The following is a 22,689-nucleotide window of genomic DNA, read 5'->3' as shown; positions in this document are numbered from 1 at the left end:
TCCCCATTAGTTCCTGTCAAGGCAGCAGCTACTCTTCCTGGGGTTTATTATGGATCCCCATTAGTTCCTGTCAAGGCAGCAGCTACTCTTCCTGGGGTTTATTATGGATCCCCATTAGTTCCTGTCAAGGCAGCCAGCTACTCTTCCTGGAGTTTATTATGGATCCCCATTAGTTCCTGTCAAGGCAGCAGCTACTCTTCCTGGGGTTTATTATGGATCCCCATTAGTTTCTGTCAAGCCAGCAGCTACTCTTCCTGGGGTTTATTATGGATCCCCATTAGTTCTGTCAAGGCAACAGCTACTCTTCCTGGGGTTTATTATGGATCCCCATTAGTTCCTGTCAAGGCAGCAGCTACTCAGCAACGACTCAGTTTCAGAATGGGTGGCAAGAAATGTTAGTCCTAAATATTTAAAAAACTAAAAGCATTGTATTTGAGTCAAATCATTCACTAAATCCCAAACTCTCTCCTCCCCTCCCTTCTCTCCACTCCTCACCTTTCCTCCCCTCCCCTCTCCTCCTCTCTCCACTCCTTTGCTCTCCCATACCCCTCTCCTCTCCACTACCCTCTCCTCCTCTCCCCTCTATCCACTCCTCCCCTCTCCCCACTCCTACCCTCTCCCCTCTCTCTCCACTCCTCTGCTCTCCCATACCCCTCTTCTCCCCTCCCCTCTCCTCCCACTCCCCTCTCTCCTCCTCTCCCCTCTATCCACTCCTCCCCTCTATCCACTCCTCCCCTCTCCCCTCCTCTCCCCACTCCTACCCTCTCCCCTCTCCCTATCCCACTCTCTCCCTCCCCCATTACTCTCTCCCCTTTTCACTCTCTCTCTCTTTCTCTCTGTCCTCCTCTCCATTTCCCGCCTCTCTCCTCCCCTCTCTCCCTCCACAGTGGATAGCCCTGGCCTCTCTGTTCTTCATCCTCGTGTCCATCTCCACCTTCTGTTTGGAGACCCACGAGTTCTTCAACCCCATCGTGAACCGCACCGAGCTGGAGCTGGTGGACAACGTGACGGTGGAACATGTGTACCAGGAGACGGAGACGGTGGTCTATCTCACCTATATCGAGGGCGTCTGCGTGGTCTGGTTTACCTTTGAGTTCATGATGAGAGTCATATTCTGTCCGGACAAGATGGAGTTCATGAAGAAAGCTCTCAACGTCATCGACTTCGTGGCTATCTTACCGTTCTACCTGGAGGTCGGGCTGAGTGGGCTGTCGTCTAAAGCGGCTAAGGATGTTCTGGGGTTCCTGAGGGTGGTGAGGTTCGTCAGGATCCTGCGTATCTTCAAGCTGACCCGTCACTTCGTGGGCCTGAGGGTTCTGGGTCACACGTTACGAGCAAGCACCAATGAGTTCCTACTCCTCATCATCTTCCTCGCCCTCGGAGTCCTCATCTTCGCCACGATGATCTACTACGCCGAACGGATGGGAGCGGACCCGACCGACCCGCGCGCCAGCGATCACACGCACTTCAAGAACATCCCCATCGGATTCTGGTGGGCCGTCGTTACCATGACGACCCTTGGCTACGGCGACATGTACCCCCAGACGTGGTCTGGCATGCTTGTCGGAGCGCTGTGCGCCCTGTCGGGTGTACTGACCATCGCCATGCCCGTCCCCGTGATCGTCAACAACTTTGGAATGTATTACTCCTTGGCCATGGCGAAGCAGAAGCTACCAAAGAAGAAGAACAAGCATATCCCGCGAGCACCCCAACCAGGATCACCCAACTACTATAAGTCCAGCATCAACTCTCCTCCAACGCCCCATAAAGCACCGCTCCTTCCTGAAAGCCCGAAATTAGTCCACCCCGTTTTGGCTCTGGCTCAAAACATTACTATGACACACGATGACGTCTTCAAAGTAAAGTTTCCAGGTGAGAAATCTCTTCTTTTCTCTCCTCTCCTTCCCTCTTAATTTCTTCTCTTCTCTGTAGTCAAACCCTCCTGCAACATCCTATTGTTCAGCTGTTTGTCTCGCTGTCTGTCTCACTATTTGTCTCGCTGTTTGTCTCGCTGTCTGTCTCACTGTCTCTCTCAATGTCTGTCTCGCTGTCTGTCTCGCTGTCTGTCTCGCTGTCTGTCTCGCTGTCTGTCTCGCTGTCTGTCTCGCTGTCTGTCTCGCTGTCTGTCTCGCTGTCTGTTTCGCTGTCTGTCTCAAGGTCTGTCTCGCTGTCTGTCTCGCTGTCTGTCTCGCTGTCTGTCTCGCTGTCTGTCTCGTTGTCTGTCTCGCTGTCTGTCTCGCTGTCTGTCTCACTGTCTGTCTCGCTGTCTGTCTCGCTGTCTCTCTCGCTGTCTGTCTCACTGTCTGTCTCACTGTCTGTCTCACTGTCTCTCTCACTATCTGTCTCGCTGTCTGTCTCACTGTCTGTCTCACTGTCTGTCTCGCTGTCTGTCTCGCTGTCTGTCTCTCTGTCTGTCTCACTGTCTGTCTCGCTGTCTGTCTCACTGTCTGTCTCCCTGTCTCGCTGTCTGTCTCGCTGTCTGTCTCACTGTCTCTCTCACTGTCTGTCTCGCTGTCTGGCTCGCTGTCTATCTCACTGTCTGTCTCGCTGTCTGTCTCACTGTCTCTCTTGCTGTCTCTCTCGCTGTCTCTCTCGCTGTCTGTCTCACTGTCTCTCTCACTGTCTGTCTCACTGTCTGTCTTTCTGTCTGTCTCACTGTCTGTCTCACTATTTTTCTCGCTGTTTGTCTCGCTGTCTGTCTCACTGTCTCTCTCACTGTCTGTCTCGCTGTCTGTCTCGCTGTCTGTGTGACTATTTGTTTCGCTGTTTGTCTCACTGTCTGTCTCGCTGTCTGTCTCACTGTCTCTCTCACTATTTGTCTCACTGTCTGTCTGTCTCACTGTCTGTCTCACTGTCTGTCTCGCTATTTGTCTCGCTGTTTGTCTCGCTGTCTGTCTCGCTGTCTGTCTCACTGTCTCTCTCACTGTCTGTTTCACTGTCTCTCTCACTATTTGTCTCACTGTCTGTCTCACTGTCTCTCTCACTATTTGTCTCGCTGTTTGTCTCACTGTCTGTCTCACTGTCTGTCTCACTGTCTCTCTCGCTGTCTGTCTCGCTGTCTGTCTCGCTGTCTGTCTCGCTGTCTGTCTCGCTGTCTGTCTCTTTGTCTGTCTCACTGTCTGTCTCGCTGTCTGTCTCGCTGTCTCTCTCACTGTCTGTCTCGCTGTCTGTCTCGCTGTCTGTTTCGCTGTCTGTCTCACTGTCTGTCTCGCTGTCTGTCTCGCTGTCTCTCTCGCTGTCTGTCCCACTGTCTGTCTCACTGTCTCTCTCACTGTCTCTCTCACTGTCTGTCTCGCTGTCTGTCTCGCTGTCTGTCTCACTGACTGTCTCGCTGTCTGTCTCACTGTCTGTCTCACTGTCTGTCTCGCTGTCTGTCTCGCTGTCTGTCTCGCTGTCTCTCTCGCTGTCTGTCTCGCTGTCTGTCTCACTGTCTCTCTCACTGTCTGTCTCGTTGTCTGTCTCACTGTCTGTCTCACTGTCTGTCTCGCTGTCTGTCTCGCTGTCTGTCTCGCTGTCTCTCTCACTGTCTGTCTCGCTGTTTGTCTCGCTGTCTGTCTCACTGTCTCTCTCACTGTCTGTCTCGCTGTCTGTGTGACTATTTGTCTCGCTGTTTGTCTCACTGTCTGTCTCGCTGTCTGTCTCACTGTCTCTCTCACTATTTGTCTCACTGTCTGTCTCACTGTCTGTCTCGCTATTTGTCTCGCTGTTTGTCTCGCTGTCTGTCTCGCTGTCTGTCTCACTGTCTCTCTCACTGTCTGTTTCACTGTCTCTCTCACTATTTGTCTCACTGTCTGTCTCACTGTCTGTCTCACTGTCTCTCTCACTATTTGTCTCACTGTCTGTCTCCCTGTCTGTCTCGCTGTCTGTCTCGCTGTCTGTCTCGCTGTCTGTCTCACTGTCTGTCTCGCTGTCTGGCTCGCTGTCTATCTCACTGTCTGTCTCGCTGTCTGTCTCGCTGTCTCTCTTGCTGTCTCTCTCGCTGTCTCTCTCGCTGTCTGTCTCACTGTCTCTCTCACTGTCTGTCTCACTGTCTGTCTTTCTGTCTGTCTCACTGTCTGTCTCACTATTTTTCTCGCTGTTTGTCTCGCTGTCTGTCTCACTGTCTCTCTCACTGTCTGTCTCGCTGTCTGTCTCGCTGTCTGTGTGACTATTTGTTTCGCTGTTTGTCTCACTGTCTGTCTCGCTGTCTGTCTCACTGTCTCTCTCACTATTTGTCTCACTGTCTGTCTGTCTCACTGTCTGTCTCACTGTCTGTCTCGCTATTTGTCTCGCTGTTTGTCTCGCTGTCTGTCTCGCTGTCTGTCTCACTGTCTCTCTCACTGTCTGTTTCACTGTCTCTCTCACTATTTGTCTCACTGTCTGTCTCACTGTCTCTCTCACTATTTGTCTCGCTGTTTGTCTCACTGTCTGTCTCACTGTCTGTCTCACTGTCTCTCTCACTGTCTCTCTCGCTGTCTGTCTCGCTGTCTGTCTTGCTGTCTGTCTCGCTGTCTGTCTCGCTGTCTGTCTCGTTGTCTGTTTCACTGTCTGTCTCGCTGTCTCTCTCACTGTCTGTCTCGCTGTCTGTTTTGCTGTCTGTCTCACTGTCTGTCTCGCTGTCTGTCTCGCTGTCTCTCTCGCTGTCTGTCCCACTGTCTGTCTCACTGTCTCTCTCACTGTCTGTCTCACTGTCTGTCTCACTGTCTGTCTCACTGTCTGTCTCACTGTCTGTCTCACTGTCTGTCTCGCTGTCTGTCTCGCTGTCTCTCTCACTGTCTGTCTCACTGTTTGTCTCGCTGTCTGTCTCACTGTCTCTCTCACTGTCTCTCGCTGTCTGTGTGACTATTTGTCTCGCTGTTTGTCTCACTGTCTGTCTCGCTGTCTGTTTCACTGTCTCTCTCACTATTTGTCTCACTGTCTGTCTCACTGTCTGTCTCTCTCACTATTTGTCTCACTGTCTGTCTCACTGTCTGTCTCACTGTCTCTCTCACTATTTGTCTCACTGTCTGTCTCACTGTCTGTCTCACTGTCTCTCTCACTATTTGTCTCACTGTCTGTCTCACTGTCTGTCTCGCTGTCTGTCTCGCTGTCTGTCTCACTGTCTCTCTCACTGTCTGTCTCGCTGTCTGGCTCGCTGTCTATCTCACTGTCTGTCTCGCTGTCTGTCTCTCTGTCTCGCTGTCTGTCTGTCTCTCTCGCTGTCTGTCTCGTTGTCTGTCTCTCTCGCTGTCTGTCTCACTGTCTGTCTGTCTCACTGTCTGTCTCACTGTCTGTCTCGCTGTCTGTCTCGCTGTCTGTCTCGTCTGTCCACTGTCTGTCTCACTGTCTGTCTCGCTGTTTGTCTGCTGTCTGTCTCACTGTCTCTCTCACTGTCTGTCTCGCTGTCTGTGTGACTATTTGTCTCGCTGTTTGTCTCACTGTCTGTCTCGCTGTCTGTCTCACTGTCTCTCTCACTATTTGTCTCACTGTCTGTCTCACTGTCTCTCTCACTGTCTGTCTCGCTGTCTGTGTGACTATTTGTCTCGCTGTTTGTCTCACTGTCTGTCTCGCTGTCTGTCTCACTGTCTCTCTCACTATTTGTCTCACTGTCTGTCTCACTGTCTGTCTCGCTATTTGTCTCGCTGTTTGTCTCGCTGTCTGTCTCGCTGTCTGTCTCACTGTCTCTCTCACTGTCTGTTTCACTGTCTCTCTCACTATTTGTCTCACTGTCTGTCTCACTGTCTGTCTCACTGTCTCTCTCACTATTTGTCTCACTGTCTGTCTCGCTGTCTGTCTCACTGTCTCTCTCACTGTCTGTTTCACTGTCTCTCTCACTATTTGTCTCACTGTCTGTCTCACTGTCTCTCTCACTATTTGTCTCACTGTCTGTCTCACTGTCTGTCTCACTGTCTGGCTCACTATTTGTCTCGCTGTTTGTCTCGCTGTCTGTCTCACTGTCTCTCTCACTGTCTGTCTCGCTGTCTGTCTCGCTGTCTGTCTCACTGACTGTCTCGCTGTCTCTCTCACTGTCTGTCTCACTGTCTGTCTCGCTGTATGTCTCGCTGTCTGTCTCACTGTATGTCTCCCTGTCTCTCTCACTGTCTGTCTCGCTGTATGTCTCGCTGTCTGTCTCACTGTATGTCTCCCTGTCTCTCTCACTGTCTGTCTCACTGTCTGTCTCGCTGTATGTCTCGCTGTATGTCTCACTGTCTCTCTCACTATTTGTCCCACTGTTTATCTGTAGACGCCCTCCCTCTACTCCCAGTGGCTCAACCAGGTAACTCGGCCACTTCTGATTTAACAAATTCATCTCTCATTTGCCACCTTCCTAGCACTCTCACAGCCAGTGTGGCGTCTGCATCCGTGTCACACACACCTATATAGTAATAATTATGTAATGAAGATTCATATATGTGTAAGGGGCTTACATCAAGGCAATGAAAAGATATGTAAAAGATTCTGTAAAACTATATACCCGTATGAAGTTAGCGATTGTTGTTGTGTAGTAATTTGGCATCAATAACAGAATGTGTTGTTACTATTGTAACTACAACAGCTTTACTATGAAAGAAAGAGCAATTTAAAGTTCAGTGTTAATTTTAGGCATATAAAGGACAATCTCATCAAGTTAAGTACTGGACAAGCATGGCACACATGAACTTGTGCTGATCATTGAATGCAGGCGACTAACATGCGCTACCGAGGTACTAGGCTGCTACTCATACTCATACTAAAATGCACCCGCCACTAAACCCACTAACCATGTGAGTCCAGACACCATCACCACCATTACTACTGTACACACTGTAATATCCTTCTGTAGCTTGCTTCAAATCCTGCTGTTGACTGTCCGAAGCCGTGCTAGTATAATTTATTTAGCTTCTTATGGGCGTCCCACCTGGCCAACATCCGGTGAAATTGCAGAGCGTGAAATTCAAACTACAGTATTATAAATATTTAACTTTCATAAAATCACAAGTGTAACACATCAAAATAAAGCTTAACTTCTTGTTAATCCAGTCTCAGCCACTCTCTCAGATTTCAAAAAGGATTTACGACGAAAGCAAACCATGCGATTATCTGAGGACAGCGCCCCGCATACAAAACCATGAAAAACATATTTCAACCAGGCAGGTGCGACACGAAAGTCAGAAATAGCGATATAATAATTGCCTTACCTTTGATGATCTTCTTCTGTTGGCACTCCAACAGGTCCCAGTTACATCACAAATGGTCCTTTTGTTCGATAATGTCCTTCTTTATATCCATAAAACTCAGTTTAGCTGGCGCCCTTCAGTCAATAATCCACCCAGTTTCCCTCCATCAAAATGCATAAAAAATGAATCCCAAACGTTACTAATAAACGTTTCCAAACAAGTCAAACAACGTTAATAATGAAACCTCAGGTCCCCTAATATGTAAATAAACGTAAAAATTTAAGACGGAGAATCATTGTTGTCTTTACCGGAGAAAAATACCAAAGAACGCGCTCTCTTCCACGCGCTTGGAAACACTATAGCCAAAATGGGAGCCACCTAGAAAAACTACAATTTCGGGCAAATTTTTCAAGAAACCAGCCTGAAACTCTTTCTAAAGACTGTTGACATCTAGTGGAAGCCCTAGGAACTGCAATCTGGTGACAGCCATTGGAAATAGTGGTAGGAGGGGAGGTTTGTCCTCAGGGTTTTGCCTGCCATATCAGTTCTGTTATACTCACAGACATGATTTGTGTTTTCTATCTAAATCTACCAATTATATGCATATCCTAGCTTCTGGGCCTGAATAACAGGCAGTTTACTTTGGACACGGTTTTCATCCGGAAGTGAAAATACTGCCCCCTACCCAGGAGAGGTTAAACAGTCAGTAATATTTTATTTGAATCATGCTGGGATATGTGCAATACAGAATGTAGCATGCAACATAAAGCTTTCATACCCCATCTTCTAATTGAAGGTGCTTCACCTAGAATTTCTCAGACCTTCTCCCCTATGTGGGCTTCCGAGTGGCACAGCATTTCAGTGCAAGACGCGTCACTGCAGTGCCTGGTTCGAATCCAGGCTGTGTCACATCCAGCCGTGATTGGGAGTCCCATAGGGCGGTGCACAATTGGCCCAGTGTCGTCCGGGTTTGGCCGGGGTGGGCCGTCATTGTAAATAAGAATTTGTTGTTAACTGACTTTCCTAGTTAAATAAAGGTTAAATATACTTAAAAAAACATTGTAAGATGGTGAATTGCAACAGCACTATGCTCCATTCAAAACATATTCCCCCCCCCCCCTGTAACATAACGGAGACTTACGTTTTTCACTTTTGATAGCGCAATAATTCCCTACGCTGTTCAATGCTTGTTTCCTCACATAAACCCGAAATAGAGCTAACAGTGTCAAATTTTAGTAACCAGGAAATTATGATTTTTCTATATTGGTCACTTGACCCTACTTCCACTACATAACACAGCCACAAAGTCAAAACAGCTTTCTCATTTTGACAACAGATGCCTCTCCAGCGGCAGAAATCAATAGGCGAATATCACAGCCAAGCACAATACTGGCGGGTAAGTAGCACTTTAAAACAATATCATTCCCCCATTACTGCAGCTATATTATGGATATTTCCTTGAAATTATGTTTTTTGTTGTTTAAAAAAATCCTATATGTGGCTCCTTTAAGCTGGTAATGTTGTTGTTTGGTACTAAACATTATATGATTAACTTTTGACAGACTTCAGCACTGATTAAAGGGAGGTTAGCTCTGTATTGAATTGCATTGGGATGCCCGTTTATGTAATGGTTGCAGTTCTCTGCTCTGGTCTCTTGTTTGGCAGTTGGACAAGAAGCATTTAAATATTTTATTTGATCAGAGTGTTTGACCTTGTTGTCTGTATCTCCTGGAGAAATGATATTCTAATTTTACTTCTATGGAATCTCCTGATCTAATTCTGTTTCTATGGAATATCCTATTCTAATTCTGTTTCTATGGAATATCCTATTCTAATTATGTTTCTATGGAATCTCCTGTTCTAATTATGTTTCTATGGAATATCCTTTTCTAATTCCAATTTCTATGGAATCTCCTGTTCTAATTCTATTGATATGGAATCTCCTGTTCTAATTCTATTTCTATGGAATCTCCTGTTCTAATTCCATTTCCATGGAATCTCCTGTTCTAATGCTATTTCTATGGAATCTCCTGTTCTAATTCTATTTCTATGGAATCTCCTGTTCTAATTATGTTTCTATGGAATATCCTGTTCTAATTCTGTTTCTATGGAATATCCTGTTCGAATTCTGTTTCTATGGAATATCCTGTTCTAATTCTGTTTCTATGGACTATCCTGTTCTAATTCTGTTTCTATGGAATATCCTGTTCTAATTCTGTTTCTATGGAATATCCTGTTCTAATTCTGTTTCTATGGAATATCCTGTTCTAATTCTGTTTCTATGGATTCTCATTTTCTAATTCCAATTTCTATGGAATCTCCTGTTCTAATTCTATTTCCATGGAATCTCCTGTTCTAATTCTATTTCTATTTCCCATGGAATCTCCTGTTCTAATTGTATTTCCATGGAATCTCATGTTCTAATTCTATTTCCATGGAATCTCCTGTTCTAATTCTATTTCCATGGAATCTCCTGTTCTATTGATATGGAATCTCCTGTTCTAATTATATTGATATGGAATCTCCTGTTCTAATTATATTTCCATGGAATCTCCTGTTCTAATTCTATTTCCATGGAATCTCCTGTTCTAATTCTATTTCTATGGAATCTCCTGTTCTAATTCTATTTACAGTGGGGTAAAAAAGTATTTAGTCAGCCACAAATTGTGCAAGTTCTCCCACTTAAAAAGATGAGAGAGGCCTGAAATTTTCATCATAGGTACACTTCAACTATGACAGACAAAATGACAGGCCTCTCTCATCTTTTTAAGTGGGAGAACTTGCGCAAATGGTGGCTGACTAAATACTTTTTTGCCCCACTGTATATGGAATCTCCTGTTCTAATTCTGTTTCTATGGAATTTCCTGTTTCTAATTATATTTCCATGGAATCTCCTGTGTGTCTGTCTGAAGATTCCAAGCTGAATGGGGAGGCGGCCAACGCAGCTCTAGCCAATGAAGACTGTCCTCATATAGACCAGGCCATCTCGCCAGAGGAGATTTTCAGTCCCAGTGAGAGAGAACGGCCTTGTTGTCTCATCACCACAGCTGCAGAACGACCCAACCACAAAGGGTGTAGAGTCAGGAGGGGTACGTACACCTACAGTAACAGCCAAACACAGTCCAACCACACAGGGGGAGGAGGGAGGAGAGTTATGTACTGTAACAGCCAAACATAGGCAGCTATTAAACAGGTTGCTTTTCCTACAACCTGATTTCTCATAATCATACATACAGTACACAATTTCAACCTGTGGGCCAACACGCATGTGCACATGCATATGACGCACACACACACACACACACACACACACACACACACACACACACACACACACACACACACACACACACACACACACACACACACACACACACACACACACACACACACACACACACACACACACACACACACACACACACACACACACAAGGTTGTTATCCAAGCCTTTGCTCTACCCCCTAACTGTCATCTTATAGATCTGCATTCTGTTTTGACCTCTCCTCCTAACAATAGACAGCGGTCACTTTACATTCGGTTTTGTCTTTCTTTTGACCAATGTGTTTTTGAAATGTCTTTGTAGATGATACTTGTAGCTACCGTAGCTCTGTAGAGAAGTGCTCTGAACTCCATAGAACATGACGGGTCATTAAAGACGCCCTCCAGATTCAGCTAGTTTGGAGCCTTTCCCATTGAAAAACAATGAGTAAATACAGTAATGTACTTAAGCAGATGTTTTTGTTGTTGTGGTTTTACTTTTTTTTAAGACTCATCTTCAAAAGTCTGAGTTCTAAAAATACTTCTGCAAAAAAATCAAGGTGAGGACATTACAGGATATTACTGGACATTACTGGACATTACAGGACATTACAGGACATTACAGGACATTATTGGACATTACTGGACATTACAGGACATTACAGGACATTACTGGACATTACATGACATTACAGGACATTACTGGACATTACAGGACATTACTGGACATTACTGGACATTACAGGACATTACTGGACATTACAGGACATTACTGGACATTACAGGACATTACTGGACATTACTGGACATTACTGGACATTACAGGACATTACAGGACATTACTGGACATTACAGGACATTACTGGACATTACAGGACATTACAGGACATTACAGGACATTACTGGACATTACAGGACATTACTGGACATTACTGTACATTACTGGACATTAAAGGACATTACTGGACATTACAGGACATTATTGGACATTACAGGACATTACAGGATATTACTGGACATTACAGGACATTACAGGACATTACTGGACATTACAGGACATTACTGGACATTACAGGACATTACTGGACATTACAGGACATTATTGGACATTACTGGACATTACAGGACATTACAGGACATTACTGGACATTACAGGACATTACAGGATATTACTGGACATTACAGGACATTACAGGACATTACAGGACATTATTGGACATGATTCCCGGGACCACCCATACGTAGAATGTATGCACACATGACTGTAAGTCGCTTTGGATAAAAGCGTCTGCTAAATGGCATATATTATTATTATTTATTATTACTGGACATTACAGGACATTACTGGACATTACATGACATTACAGGACATTACTGGACATTACAGGACATTACTGGACATTACAGGACATTACTGGACATTACAGGACATTACTGGACATTACAGGACATTACTGGACATTACTGGACATTACAGGACATTACAGGACATTACTGGACATTACTGGACATTACAGGACATTACAGGACATTACTGGAGAGCCCATGACATCATCAGATTTAAATAGTGCAAAGGGACTAGGGTCTGCGTCACAAATGGTACCCTATTCCCTATATAGCGTACTTCTGTTGATCAGGGCCGTATATTTGGGATAGAGTGTCATTTGGGATGCAGGAAGTACTATAAGATGTAATCAGACATATTCCAATGATCCTTTTCCTTTAGAACCAACTTCTCTGGTTTTAAACAGCCTATGTGGCATCGATACCCAGCTAGCAATGAGGAATCTGGCCCAGAAGCGGCCATCTTCTGGGAGGCCGGAACTGATTGAATCGGCCCGGAATCGGGTGTTGGACTCGACACGGAATCAAAATTAACGACTGCTCAGACCCGGCCCAAGTACATCGGCCCGTTTCCATCTACTGGAATTCAGCCGACTTTGCCAGCATCTCACCAGAATCCCCCAGAAGCGACCCGATCCAAATTTGTATAAATGTATACAAAACTACCCAATTTAGTAATTTTAAATATCACTATTATACATTTTATACATACACTCGGGAGGCTCCATCTGCAACGTTTTTAATGCCTATCAATTGCCTTGCACAAAGTATCAAAATACTAAAATACTACACAGTACTCTTAAAGAATTTAGTTGAAATGTTATTTGTATTTTTTGATTACAGAAACAATGAGAAAATATGGAAAAATAAATAATGATATGTTAATTATATAAAGCAGCCCGAGGCCCAAGTAATACATTTGGGCCAGATAACTCACACCTGACTCTTGGCCGAGTGCCCCGACTCAGCCGGAATCGGCCCAGATCCACTGTGCTAGCTGGAAATGAGTCAGAAACATTGATTATAGTGTCAAAATTGACTACAAAGTGTAAATAGGATAATTTTGGCCATAAAGTCAGTCTCGTCCAAAACTACGTTTTGTAAGTAAGTTTGTCACGACATACAGGATGGGTAGATATGGATTAGGATCACATGACAAATACAATTTGATTTGATTAGGATCATGCCCTCTTGCCCAATGACTTGATAAGTTGATTGGGAGTCCCAGAGTTCTCCGGGTTTGGCCGGGGTAGGCCGTCATTGTAAATAAGAATTTGTTCTTAACTGACTTGCCTAGCTAAATAAAAAAATGTAATTAAATTGTGGCCTGGCTGCTCAATGTGACTGCTAACTTCATTGACAAACACAGAGTTGGAACTTAGCCAAATAGCAATTCTTTTGAGGCGGGGGGGGGGGGGCATTTAGCATTTAGCTTTTAGCTTGTGCTTTATTTAGTTTGACAGCTTGCGAATGATGAAGTTGTAGACAGGTTATAGTTCTCAGAAATCAGTCCTGAGCACAGCCAGACTTTCCCGACTCGATAGACTGAATGCAGTGCACTGACCAGTTTTTCAGGCACATTTTTTTAAATTGAGAAATACTGCACCAAACACCTTAGCTAGATGTAAAATTACCAAACACCTTAGCTAGATGTAAAATTACCAAACACTTTAGCTAGATGTAAAATTGCGCAACAAAGATCTCCTCAGCAAAAAAAAAAAACGTCTAAATGAATGACAGATTTCTTGATTTATCTTAGATGAATTCTGACTTTTATTTTATTTTTATGAAGTGACTATTTTATATACACACAACATACATAATGTACCTATATATAATGTTCCTATATGTTATACAAACAAAACAACCAATTTGAGATGTTATTATATGGAATACAATGTGCTTGTGAAGAAAGCCTTGATGTATGTCTTGTTTGTTGTTTTACTGGCTCTATCATGTATGAAGCTACCTGGTGTGTTTGTTCTACTGATGCTATTGATGAGGAACCCTGCTGATGATTAGGAATCTGACGCTATTGATGAGGAACCCTGCTGATGATTAGGAATCTGACGCTATTGACGAGGAACCCTGCTGATGATTAGGAATCTGATGCTATTGATGAGGAACCCTGCTGATGATTAGGAATCTGACGCTATTGATGAGGAACCCTGCTGATGATTAGGAATCTGACGCTATTGATGAGGAACCCTGCTGATGATTAGGAATCTGATGCTATTGATGAGGAACCCTGCTGATGATTAGGAATCTGATGCTATTGACGAGGAACCCTGCTGATGATTAGGAATCTGACGCTATTGATGAGGAACCCTGCTGATGATTAGGAATCTGATGCTATTGATGAGGAACCCTGCTGATGATTAGGAATCTGATGCTATTGATGAGGAACCCTGCTGATGATTAGGAATCTGATGCTATTGACGAGGAACCCTGCTGATGATTAGGAATCTGACGCTATTGATGAGGAACCCTGCTGATGATTAGGAATCTGATGCTATTGACGAGGAACCCTGCTGATGATTAGGAATCTGACGCTATTGACGAGGAACCCTGCTGATGATTAGGAATCTGACGCTATTGATGAGGAACCCTGCTGATGATTAGGAATCTGATGCTATTGATGAGGAACCCTGCTGATGAGGAACCCTGCTGATGATTAGGAATCTGATGCTATTGACGAGGAACCCTGCTGATGATTAGGAATCTGACGCTATTGATGAGGAACCCTGCTGATGATTAGGAATCTGACGCTATTGACGATCATCATGATGCCCTGTCTTGCTGATGGGTGTAATTCGTGTGGTGTTAGAGCCCAACGCTAATAGATAATATCTGACTGTGGCGTTATGAGGGGCTATGTGAAGTTGCCTCATAACAGAGTAAAATTAAATGCCCAAAACCCTAAATTTGTAAAACAACAAACAATGTAAAAAAAAAGAAGATTATACTTATAAATGTCTGTCTTTAAAAATTATATAATTCATGACTACGCCAACTTTTAACTGGTATCCAAAAGCACAAAGCTATTGTTCTATTGGGGCTTGAGCCAACAGTGACCTAACAAATCTCTTATTGCCATCGATGCCTAATGTATGCAAAACCTCAAAACCTCATTCCGTTTCTCAAGTTGGGGGATTCAGCCCTTTGCTTTCAGTTAAAGGGAACACAGGACAGAATCCCAAAATCTACAGGGAGAATCGGTAAAAAGTGTAGCAGACTGCCAACATATTCTCCAATATACTGTAGCAGACTGCCAACATATTCTCCAATATACTGTAGCAGACTGCCAACATATTATCCAATATATTGTAGCAGACTGCCAACATATTCTCCAATATACTGTAGCAGACTGCCAACATATTCTCCAATATACTGTAGCAGACTGCCAACGTATTCTCCAATATACTGTAGCAGACTGCCAACGTAATCTCCAATATACTGTAGCAGACTGCCAACATATTCTCCAGTATACTGTAGCAGACTGCCAACGTATTCTCCAATATACTGTAGCAGACTGCCAACATATTCTCCAATATACTGTAGCAGACTGCCAACATATTCGCCAATATACTGTAGCAGACTGCCAACATATTCTCCAATATACTGTAGCAGACTGCCAACATATTCTCCAATATACTGTAGCAGACTGCCAACATATTCTCCAATATACTGTAGCAGACTGCCAACATATTCTCCAATATACTGTAGCAGACTGCCAACATATTCTCCAATATACTGTAGCAGACTGCCAACATATTCTCCAGTATACTGTAGCAGACTGCCAACGTATTCTCCAATATACTGTAGCAGACTGCCAACATATTCGCCAATATACTGTAGCAGACTGCCAACATATTCTCCAATATACTGTAGCAGACTGCCAACATATTCTCCAATATACTGCAGACAGAACATATTCTCCAATATACTGTAGCAGACTGCCAACATATTCTCCAATATACTGTAGCAGACTGCCAACATATTCTCCAATATACTGTAGCAGACTGCCAACATATTCTCCAATATACTGTAGCAGACTGCCAACATATTCTCCAGTATACTGTAGCAGACTGCCAACGTATTCTCCAATATACTGTAGCAGACTGCCAACATATTCTCCAATATACTGTAGCAGACTACCAACATATTCTCCAATATACTGTAGCAGACTGCCAACATATTCTCCAATATACTGTAGCAGACTGCCAACATATTCTCCAATATACTGTAGCCATTCAGGTGGCCTAGTTGAATGTCAACATGTCTGCTCCTTTAAACCATTCCAGTACCACCCTGTGCATGCATGTTGTTGAACTAGCTGCTACTACATCTGATGCACTCAATACATACTATTGACACACTCAATGCATACTACTGACACACAATACATACTACTGACACACTCAATACATACAGTGCCTTGCGAAAGTATTCAGCCCCCTTGAACTTTGCGACCTTTTGCCACATTTCAGGCTTCAAACATAAAGATATAAAGATGTAGCGCCACCTTTTGCTGCGATTACAGCTGTAAGTCGCTTGGGGTATTTCTCTATCAGTTTTGCACATCGAGAGACTGACATTTTTTCCCATTCCTCCTTGCAAAACAGTTCGAGCTCAGTAAGGTTGGATGGAGAGCATTTGTGAACAGCAGTTTTCAGTTCTTTCCACAGATTCTCGATTGGATTCAGGTCTGGACTTTGACTTGGCCATTCTAACACCTGGATATGTTTATTTTTGAACCATTCCATTGTAGATTTTGCTTTATGTTTTGGATCATTGTCTTGTTGGAAGACAAATCTCCGTCCCAGTTTCAGGTCTTTTGCAGACTCCATCAGGTTTTCTTCCAGAAGTGTCCTGTATTTGGCTCCATCCATCTTCCCATCAATTTTAACCATCTTCCCTGTCCCTGCTGAAGAAAATCAGGCCCAAACCATGATGCTGCCACCACCATGTTTGACAGTGGGGATGATAGGTTCAGGGTGATGAGCTGTGTTGCTTTTACGCCAAACATAACATTTTGCATTGTTGCCAAAAATTTCAATTTTGGTTTCATCTGACCAGAGCACCTTCTTCCACATGTTTGGTGTGTCTCCCAGGTGGCTTTACTTATCCTATACCTAGGATAGGATAAGTAATCCCTCTCACCCCCCCCCCTTTAAGATTTAGATGCACTATTGTAAAGTGACTGTTCCACTGGATGTCATAAGGTGAATGCACCAATTTGTAAGTCGCTCTGGATAAGAGCGTCTGCTAAATGACTTAAATGTAAATGTAAATGCTTCTGGCAAACTTTAAATGACACTTTTTATGGATATCTTTAAGAAATGGCTTTCTTCTTGCCACTCTTCCATAAAGGCCAGATTTGTGCAATATACGACTGATTGTTGTCCTATGGACAGAGTCTCCCACCTCAGCTATAGATCTCTGCAGTTCATCCAGAGTGATCATGGGCCTCTTGGCTGCATCTTTGATCAGTCTTCTCCTTGTATGAGCTGAAAGTTTAGAGGGACGGCCAGGTCTTGGTAGATTTGCAGTGGTCTGATACTCCTTCCATTTCAATATTATCGCTTGCACAGTGCTCCTTGGGATGTTTAAAGCTTGGGAAATCTTTTTGTATCCAAATCTGGCTTTAAACTTCTTCACAACAGTATCTCGGACCTGCCTGGTGTGTTCCTTGTTCTTCATGATGCTCTTTACGCTTTTAATGGACCTCTGAGACTATCACAGTGCAGGTGCATTTATACGGAGACTTGATTACACACAGGTGAATTGTATTTATCATCATTAGTCATTTAGGTCAACATTGGATCATTCAGAGATCCTCACTGAACTTCTGGAGAGAGTTTGCTGCACTGAAAGTAAAGGGGCTGAATAATTTTGCACGCCCAATATTTCAGTTTTTGATTTGTTAAAAAAGTTTGAAATATCCAATAAATGTCGTTCCACTTCATGATTGTGTCCCACTTGTTGTTTATTATTCACCAAAAAATACAGTTTTATATCTTTATGTTTGAAGCCTGAAATGTGGCAATAGGTCGCAAAGTTCAAGGGGGCCGAATACTTTCGCAAGGCACTGTACTACTGACACACTCAATGCATGGAGAATACCACTGTTGTTGACCTCACTGACTGTCTGTTGACATTTGTGTTTGGAGAAAACAAAAAACAAGACAGCAACAGGTTGTAAGAAATACAGAGACAGACCAGGCTGACATGGGTCCATCATAGAGATGGACCAGGCTGACATGGGTCAATCATAGAGACAGACAAGGCTGACATGGGTCCATCATAGAGACAGACAAGGCTGACATGGGTCCATCATAGAGACAGACCAGGCTGACATGGGTCCATCATAGAGATAGACAAGGCTGACATGGTTCCATCATAGAGACAGACCAGGCTGACATGGGTCCATCATAGAGACAGACCATGCTGAGATGGGTCCATCATAGAGACAGACCAGGCTGACATGGGTCCATCATAGAGACAGACCAGGCTGACATGGGTCCATCATAGAGACAGACCAGGCTGACATGGGTCCATCATAGAGACAGACCAGGCTGACATGGGTCCATCATAGAGACAGACAAGGCTGACATGGGTCCATCGTAGAGACAGACCAGGCTGACATGGTTCCATCATAGAGACAGACCAGGCTGACATGGGTCCATCATAGAGACAGACCAGGCTGACATGGGTCCATCATAGAGACAGACCAGACTGACATGGGTCCATCATAGAGACAGACCAGGCTGACATGGGTCCATCATAGAGACAGACCAGGCTGACATGGGTCCATCATAGAGACAGACCAGGCTGATATGGGTCCATCATAGAGACAGACCAGGCTGACATGGTTCCATCATAGAGACAGACCAGGCTGACATGGGTCTATCATAGAGACAGACCAGGCTGACATGGGTCCATCCTAGAGACAGACCAGGCTGACATGGTTCCATCATAGAGACAGACAAGGCTGACATGGGTCCATCATAGAGACAGACCAGACTGACATGGGTCCATCATAGAGACAGACCAGGCTGACATGGGTCCATCATAGACACAGACCAGGCTGAGATGGGTCCATCATAGAGACAGACCAGGCTGGCATGGGTCCATCATAGAGACAGACCAGGCTGACATGGGTCCATCATAGACAGACCAGGCTGACATGGGTCCATCATAGAGACAGACCAGGCTGATATGGGTCCATCATAGAGACAGACCAGGCTGACATGGTTCCATCATAGAGACAGACCAGGCTGACATGGGTCCATCATAGAGACAGACCAGGCTGACATGGGTCCATCCTAGAGACAGACCAGGCTGACATGGTTCCATCATAGAGACAGACAAGGCTGACATGGGTCCATCATAGAGACAGACCAGACTGACATGGGTCCATCATAGAGACAGACCAGGCTGACATGGGTCCATCATAGAGACAGACCAGGCTGAGATGGGTCCATCATAGAGACAGACCAGGCTGGCATGGGTCCATCATAGAGACAGACCAGGCTGACATGGGTCCATCATAGAGACAGACCAGGCTGAGATGGGTCCATCATAGAGACAGACCAGGCTGACATGGGTCCATCATAGAGACAGACAAGGCTGACATGGGTCCATTATAGAGACAGACCAGGCTGACATGGGTCCATCATAGAGACAGACCAGGCTGACATGGGTCCATCATAGAGACAGACAAGGCTGACATGGGTCCATCATAGAGACAGACCAGGCTGACATGGGTCCATCATAGAGACAGACAAGGCTGACATGGGTCCATCATAGAGACAGACAAGGCTGACATGGGTCCATCATAGAGACAGACAAGGCTGACATGGGTCCATCATAGAGACAGACAAGGCTGACATGGGTCCATCATAGAGACAGACCAGGCTGACATGGGTCCATCATAGAGACAGTCCTTTCTTCCTGCTGTCCTTTCTTCCTGTTATCCATTCTTCCTGCTGTCCTTTCTTCCTGCTGTCCTTTCCTCCTGCTGTTCTTTCTTCCTGTTTTCCATTCCTTCCTGCTGTCCTTTCTTCCTGCTGTCCTTTCATCCTGCTGTCCTTTCTTCCTGTTTCCATTCCTTCCTGCTGTCCTTTCTTCCCGCTGTCTTTTCTTCCTGTTATCCATTCTTCCTGCTGTCCTTTCTTCCTGTTTTCCATTCCTTCCTGCTGTCCTTTCTTCTTGTTTTCCATTTCTTCCTGTTATCCTTTCTTCCTGTTTCCATTCCTTCCTGCTGTCCTTTCCTCCTGCTGTCCTTTCTTCCTGCTGTCCTTTCCTCCTGCTGTCATTTCTTCCTGCTGTCCTTTCTTCCTGTTTTCCATTCCTTCCTGCTGTCCTTTCTTCCTGTTTTCCATTCCTTCCTGCTGTCCTTTGTTCCTGTTTTCCATTCCTTCCTGTTATTCTTTCTTCCTGTTTTCCATTCCTTCCTGCTGTCCTTTCCTCCTGCTGTCCTTTCTTCCTGCTGTCCTTTTCTCCTGCTGTCATTTCTTCCTGCTATCCTTTCCTCCTGCTATCCTTTCTTCCTGTTATCCATTCCTTCCTGCTGTCCTTTCTTCCTGTTTTCCATTCCTTCCTGCTGTCCTTTCTTCCTGCTGTTCTTTCCTCCTGCTGTCATTTCTTTCTGTTTTCCATTCCTTCCTGCTGTCCTTTCTTCCTGCTGCCCTTTCTTCCTGCTGTCCTTTCATCCTGCTGTCCTTTCTTCCTGTTTTCCATTCCTTCCTGCTGTCCTTTCTCCCTGCTGTCCTTTCTTCCTGTTATCCATTCTTCCTGCTATCCTTTCTTCCTGCTGTCCTTTCTTCCTGTTTTCCATTCCTTCCTGCTGTCCTTTCTTCCTGTTTTCCATTCCTTCCTGCTGTCCTTTCTTCTTGTTTTCCATTCCTTCCTGTTATCCTTTCTTCCTGTTTTCCATTCCTTCCTGCTGTCCTTTCCTCCTACTGTCCTTTCTTCCTGCTGTCCTTTCCTCCTGCTGTCATTTCTTCCTGCTATCCTTTCCTCCTGCTGTCAGTTCTTCCTGCTATCATTTCCTCCTGCTGTCCTTTCTTCCTGTTATCCATTCCTTCCTGCTGTCCTTTCTTCCTGCTGTCCTTTCATCCTGCTGTCCTTTCTTCCTGTTTTCCATTCCTTCCTGCTGTCCTTTCTTCCTGCTGTCCTTTCTTCCTGTTATCCATTCTTCCTGCTGTCCTTTCTTCCTGTTTTCCATTCCTTCCTGCTGTCCTTTCTTCTTGTTTTCCATTCCTTCCTGTTATCCTTTCTTCCTGTTTTCCATTCCTTCCTGCTGTACTTTCTTCCTGTTTCCATTCCTTCCTGTTATCCTTTCTTCCTGTTTTCCATTCCTTCCTGCTGTCCTTTCCTCCTGCTGTCATTTCTTCCTGCTATCCTTTCCTCCTGCTGTCAGTTCTTCCTGCTATCATTTCCTCCTGCTGTCCTTTCTTCCTGTTATCCATTCCTTCCTGCTGTCCTTTCTTCCTGCTGTCCTTTCATCCTGCTGTCCTTTCTTCCTGTTTTCCATTCCTTCCTGCTGTCCTTTCTTCCTGCTGTCCTTTCTTCCTGTTATCCATTCTTCCTGCTGTCCTTTCTTCCTGTTTTCCATTCCTTCCTGCTGTCCTTTCTTCTTGTTTTCCATTCCTTCCTGTTATCCTTTCTTCCTGTTTTCCATTCCTTCCTGCTGTACTTTCTTCCTGTTTCCATTCCTTCCTGTTATCCTTTCTTCCTGTTTTCCATTCCTTCCTGCTGTCCTTTCCTCCTGCTGTCCTTTCTTCCTGCTGTCCTTTTCTCCTGCTGTCATTTCTTCCTGCTATCCTTTCCTCCTGCTATCCTTTCTTCCTGTTATCAATTCCTTCCTGCTGTCCTTTCTTCCTGCTGTCCTTTCATCCTGCTGTCCTTTCTTCCTGTTTTCCATTCCTTCCTGCTGTCCTTTCTTCCTGCTGTCCTTTCTTCCTGTTATCCATTCTTCCTGCTGTCCTTTCTTCCTGTTTTCCATTCCTTCCTGCTGTCCTTTCTTCTTGTTTTCCATTCCTTCCTGTTATCCTTTCTTCCTGTTTTCCATTCCTTCCTGCTGTACTTTCTTCCTGTTTCCATTCCTTCCTGTTATCCTTTCTTCCTGTTTTCCATTCCTTCCTGCTGTCCTTTCCTCCTGCTGTCCTTTCTTCCTGCTGTCCTTTTCTCCTGCTGTCATTTCTTCCTGCTGTCCTTTCCTCCTGCTGTCCTTTCTTCCTGCTGTCCTTTCCTCCTGCTGTCATTTCTTCCTGCTGTCCTTTCTTCCTGTTTTCCATTCCTTCCTGCTGTCCTTTCTTCCTGTTTTCCATTCCTTCCTGCTGTCCTTTGTTCCTGTTTTCCATTCCTTCCTGTTATTCTTTCTTCCTGTTTTCCATTCCTTCCTGCTGTCCTTTCCTCCTGCTGTCCTTTCTTCCTGCTGTCCTTTTCTCCTGCTGTCATTTCTTCCTGCTATCCTTTCCTCCTGCTATCCTTTCTTCCTGTTATCCATTCCTTCCTGCTGTCCTTTCTTCCTGTTTTCCATTCCTTCCTGCTGTCCTTTCTTCCTGCTGTTCTTTCCTCCTGCTGTCCTTTCTTTCTGTTTTCCATTCCTTCCTGCTGTCCTTTCTTCCTGCTGCCCTTTCTTCCTGCTGTCCTTTCATCCTGCTGTCCTTTCTTCCTGTTTTCCATTCCTTCCTGCTGTCCTTTCTCCCTGCTGTCCTTTCTTCCTGTTATCCATTCTTCCTGCTATCCTTTCTTCCTGCTGTCCTTTCTTCCTGTTTTCCATTCCTTCCTGCTGTCCTTTCTTCCTGTTTTCCATTCCTTCCTGCTGTCCTTTCTTCTTGTTTTCCATTCCTTCCTGTTATCCTTTCTTCCTGTTTTCCATTCCTTCCTGCTGTCCTTTCCTCCTACTGTCCTTTCTCCCTGCTGTCCTTTCTTCCTGTTATCCATTCCTTCCTGCTGT

General features: G+C 44.8%; 1 pseudogene; it reads left to right on the top strand.

Annotated features, from left to right (window-relative positions):
• LOC124031728 overlaps positions 1–22,689 on the top strand; it is an 83,582-nt pseudogene that overhangs the window by 26,612 nt on the left and 34,281 nt on the right.

Source organism: Oncorhynchus gorbuscha, linkage group LG01 (assembly GCF_021184085.1).
Source record: "Oncorhynchus gorbuscha isolate QuinsamMale2020 ecotype Even-year linkage group LG01, OgorEven_v1.0, whole genome shotgun sequence".
Taxonomy (NCBI): Eukaryota; Metazoa; Chordata; class Actinopteri; order Salmoniformes; family Salmonidae; genus Oncorhynchus; species Oncorhynchus gorbuscha.
This window is presented reverse-complemented; position numbering and strand designations above follow the sequence as displayed.